At 34.3% G+C, this 5,428-nt stretch overlaps 1 long non-coding RNA gene across 1 annotated transcript in view; it reads left to right on the forward strand.

Moving 5' to 3' along the window:
- The window catches only part of LOC122797113, a 12,291-nt gene extending 7,071 nt beyond the window's left edge, over positions 1-5,220 (forward strand). The window contains exon 2 of the long non-coding RNA XR_006364031.1: positions 4,787-5,220. This is a non-coding gene — a long non-coding RNA (uncharacterized LOC122797113). The remainder of the gene's footprint in view (positions 1-4,786) is intronic.
- Positions 5,221-5,428: the final 208 nt, after the last annotated feature.

The following is a 5,428-nucleotide window of genomic DNA, read 5'->3' on the forward strand; positions in this document are numbered from 1 at the left end:
AGGTCACCTGCAATCTTTTAAGGTCACCATTCTGCGCATTGACCAACTATCTGGTGACAAAACAGTAGGGCTCCCAACAGTTTGTAATGTTAGTACCCTCGCTGTCATTCTGTACATTTAAGGTGGTATAATTAAGTGATTTAACAGGAAGCTATTTAAGTGTTGCTAGAACTGCTGTGGTGCAGAATATCTTACTGGTTACTCGGTTAAATAATCAGTGGGCTTCACCCCACTGTTCATGTGACAGCCCTTCTGTTTCAGTTACCAGCCAGCCTTCCATGTTAAGAAGTGGACTCTACATGTGGAGGCATGAGTTACAAGATAGGACAGCAGCTTTCGTTCTCTGCATCTCATCAATATCATATTTCAGTGCTGAGGGGGGACGATGTGTGATATATTTATTAACACTCCTTAGATATAATATAGTGTAATATAATATAATATAATATAATTAAATATAATATAATATAGTGTAATATAATATAATATAATATAATATAATATAATTAAATATAATATAATATAATATAATATAATATAATATAATATAATATAATTAAATATAATATAATATACTATATTACATTATATTATACCTAAGGAGTGTTAATAAATATATTATATTTTATTTTCTTGATAGCAGGAGATAATAAGCTTGCCTATTATGACCTTTTTTGTGTCTTAACATTCTACCTACTTTCCATCTCTGACTTCACACTTTTGCCCTCCTGAATGTCTCTGTGGATTCCCCCTTACACAACCCACTACTCATTCTGGTAGACACTTTAACAAGTGCATGGCCTTCTTTGTGAAAAAGAGCTTTTAGAGAGGTAAAAAGTAGTCGGACCCTACAACCTGCTGTTCGCACCCCACTGATCATGGTATAACTAGCAAAGGGGCAACAGAAGCATTTTGTTTCCCTAAATTCTTTTACTTTAGTAACAATGGGCTGGCATGCCTACTTTTATTTAGATGAAAGTAAAGATTATTATCAGGACAACAATGGTCCTACAGATTGTTTCTAAGAAACTTTAACTTAGTATAGTATAATCTGGAGTTCCCCCTCTCAAAAATAATATACCTTGTACTTCAGACATGCTAATAGTCACCGACTAACATGAATCATGACTTTCAGGTTGTTTTGTAGGGCATAAGACATAATCTCCCCAGCTGGACAATGTTTATAGCCTTGCTTGTGTTGGTGCAGAATACCCTCAATCATCTGAGGAGTCTTCACCACTTCTTAGTCCCACCTGATGCTACATGTAGGACCTTCTCAGGTGGGATTCTTCCCTACATGTACTTTCATAGGATTTGCATCAGTCTGCCATAATTTGTATTCTCTCTTTTTATATGATAAATTTGCCCTGTCTCCCAGTCCATGACACTCAGAACAATTACAGCTGGGAGGAGTTTTGACTGCAAAAAAGACAAGAGTGTATTGTTGCTCACAGCAATTTGATATTGCCTTTTCTTGACCTATTTACCCAGGTCGAGTGTTTTGATCTTAAGCTGCTCTGCTGTTCAGCTAAAACAGCTATTTGCTTGTCTTGTTGCTGTCATTATTTTTTTATTGTTTGCCATGCTGTCCATATTTTCTGCCTTTGTTTCTAACATATTGATAGTTTATTACCATGATCGTTTCTTGCTGTTTTGAAAGTCACGTCTGGTTTCCCCTGCTCTCCACCCCGAGATATTTAACTTTCTTTCCAGAAGCTCCTGAATGTACTGCTGCTTTGAATCTTGCCCCATTTTGCTATGACAATTATTCTTGTTCATTTTCACCCATGTCTTCATAATTATAAAAAAGTTAAGCCTCTATACTAAGATTCAAGTTCCATCCAGTGGCCCTAATCATATTTGCCTTTAACAGTGGTGTCTTAAAAACACTGAATAGCTGAAAATAAATTATTTGAATAGTGAAGGCCCCTAAAAACATTGAGATAGTAACATAATGAGTACTTTTATAATAATGATATACAAAATATATGACATAATCCAGAGTTCTCTGTCCTTGCTCCTGTCTTGTATAGTCCTTTATCATTTTTCTGTTTCAGCAAATATCAGGCTGGAAGTGGAACTTCCAAAATGTTATTAAGCCCAGTGAATGGTAATCGCTAATGTTCCAGTCTGATCGGCAGACCCATTTGGTCCACATTTCAGCTATACAAATGGCTATTAGATCCAGTAGAGTGAAGCAGGTTGCCAGAAACTCTCATCGTATCACTGCCCTATATTGTATTAACTTCTTGAACCCTGAATGGCATTATCCTAATAGAAGCAGGTTCAAGTTATAAACCACCGAAAGTAACACTAGTACCCTGCAGTATAACATCTCTTCAAAGCAGTTCAGTGCTGTTTTATGTATGGTTGCATGCTACCTTATTTACAGGTGGGTACCTGACTATCTGCCCTTGTGAACCATTTTAAGCATAGTTAATTTCTTTTTCAAAGGGGAGAATCAAACTCTGTACCTTTGCAACAAGCACCTTAACCATTACGCCACCCCCCCTATACCCTGCAAATCAAGGTGGATGGAATCAAATCCTGTACTCTGGTCACAGAAAGCATCTCATTAATAGCTCATAGCTTTAGTCATGTGTGCCAACTGCCAGACTTAATGACATATATAAATAAAGACATGGAAGTTAAGAAACAAATTCCCCATCATTATCATTGACATTTATCTATGGAAATCATGTCTGAACATTGAGTTCATGTATACAGCACAATTATCATACCACTAGATTGTAACAAAGCATTTGAGTCTACAAATGCAATTAATGTCATAATCAGCATTATAGGGAGTAGAAAAAGTTAACATTCTGTCATAATGCATAATAAAGGTAAGGGACAAGTGAACTATGATCACTGCATCATCCGTGTGAAAGATCACAATTTTGTTATACAATCTCACATTTCTTTTTATATATTCAAGAGGTAGGTAAGCAATGTGCTAAGGAGTGTAATATGTTTCCACTAATGACATCTTTCAAAGCCCCACCCTCCCAACAAGCACCTACAAGTATCTTCTGGTTTCTAGTGGGGGGAATCTAACACATAGAATGGTCCAGGGCATGAGCAGCAATCATCTCAAAACTAAACATTTACAGGTTCAACATTCCTCTTTCTCTCTCTCCGCTATCAACTTTGCCATTGCTAGGACTTGCATGAGTCCTAGTCAGAGTTTTATTCCTATACATTAAAGAGCTGGCCTGAGTCAATAACTCTTAATAAACATTTCTGTCCCTTATAAAAGAGAGATACTGATAAAATCTGCTCTATACCTCAGGAAATAAAATAAGTATTAAATATAATAGTAACTAGCTGTATAGAAAATCTAAAACTAATTTTAGAAGTCTAAAATTTAAACTGTCTTTTGAAGCTACTGGCTGTGTATTACTTTTCTAATGGTTCATACATTTGATCTTCTGTTAATAAACTAATGGGAAGTCCATTGAACTTCCAAATGATTCCTCATAGTTCATATTCTTTTTACCATGCATCTTATTAAAATGTTTATTGAATACTTACACAATTTCTTTTGCGCATGTTCTTATTAGTTCAGGCTTCAACCTTTAGCTCATATACACTTCTAGTTTTATTTCCAAGTATTATTGCATATAATCCACATTTTTTTTTTTTTCTACACAAATGCATAGGATATGACTCCATTTTTTTGTACTACAATCCATAATAATTCATAGTCTTCTTACGTAATTTCAGGTTCTGTGAATTATTCTGTCTTAACCCTTTAAATCATTTCATCTTCTCTTTAATTAATAACCACATATTTTAGTAAAACATTGTACAAATTATTTATTTTCCTAATACTTTTGCGGTAAAGCTTTATATGAGTCACATTATCAGCCAGCATGTTTTCACTGTCATTTTTTTTTACTTATTTATTTAACATTTGTTTACTGGGAAAGTCTGACTTGGAACAAAGCCAATTTTCAGAGGAGGCCTGGGGAGAAATGCTCTAGACTTATTTCTTTGAAACAAGTTATATCATACATATCATTTATCAAAAAAAATAATAATTTAATCAATGCTGGTCGGTAAAATGACATTCCAAGTTCTAAATTATTGAATAACTTTGTACATCTGTACTGCTTCATCCTCTGCATTGTTCCTAGCAGTCTACTGTAGAAGACTGACAAACCAAACGACTGAATCCCAAAAGACTGAAAATTCAAAATACTGAACACATTATAATACAGGGGTCAAGCCTACCTGCACTGCCACACCACCTAACTATATATACCAACTCCAAGATTGCACAACAGTGGAAAAGGGGCAAAGTCCATGATTCAGTATTTTGAATTTTCAGTCTTTTGGTTTGTCAGTCTTCTGAAGTAGACCCATTCCTAGATATATCAATTTGCCTGAAAATAGGAAGATGATCCATTATGACTTCAAGGAGCACATGAAATGTAAATATCTTAACGTGACTAGTTAGTTAGAATCCAGAACCCAGTTAATAAAAAAAAAAAAAAAAGTCGCATCCAAAATCAACTACCTAGCTGAAATATAAACCTACTGAAGAAATCCTAATTAAGCAAGAGAATAAGTATTTTCCATGGGACATGAAAGGAATAGCTACTTCATATCCATACTGTATTTAATGAAATGTATAAGATGGATTAGTAGCGCTCAAAACAAAATTTGATACAAGCAAAGGTGTTTTCTAGGCTTTTTAGTAGACAGTAATAATTTACAGTAAATATATAATTATAAAAAATAAATTCCAATAACTAATTGTGTATTTGCCTTTTCTGTACAGAAAAAAAGGGAAGACATCAGTGGAACAAGAGTTGGAAGAACATCAGTGGTAACATGACTAGGACCTTCCTGAAGAACTGCATAGTGCTGGGGCAGTGACATTTTACTATCTGCGACATGACACTGTATATCTTGAAACATTTCCAGTTGCTATCCAGTGCTTACTTCAGTCACTTTTACATTCTCCTTCATCTAATATTTACTATGCAGTAAAGGAAATATAAGTTGCAAAAGCTATGCAAAAGTATATTTATATTTTACTTAATCAACTCTTTCTTTCAAATGTTCTTGGGTCACCATGGAACTACAAGCAAGGTGATCACAACCTTACATGGATAATGAGATGTAATTAAGTGAGCTATGTACAGACAGTCTTTGGTGTATTGTTGCAACATAGATTAACTCTGCTTAAAATTAAAATGTGAAATAAATACAGATTTTGCTATGTTCTATTGGGATACTGAGTAATTAAATAAGTCATAGAAAACACATTCACAAGCACTTTCAAATTATCTGAATAGTCCCTATTGGTATACCATAGTTTAAAATAATTGTATACGGAACTAAAACATCAACTATTCTTCCATAATATTTCCATATACTCTTTTTATTTTATGCATTTGCAGAATGTCAGATATGGAGA

This window comes from Protopterus annectens, chromosome 3.part0 (assembly GCF_019279795.1).
Source record: "Protopterus annectens isolate FY-2018-M chromosome 3.part0, PAN1.0, whole genome shotgun sequence".
In the NCBI taxonomy this organism is placed as follows: Eukaryota; Metazoa; Chordata; order Ceratodontiformes; family Protopteridae; genus Protopterus; species Protopterus annectens.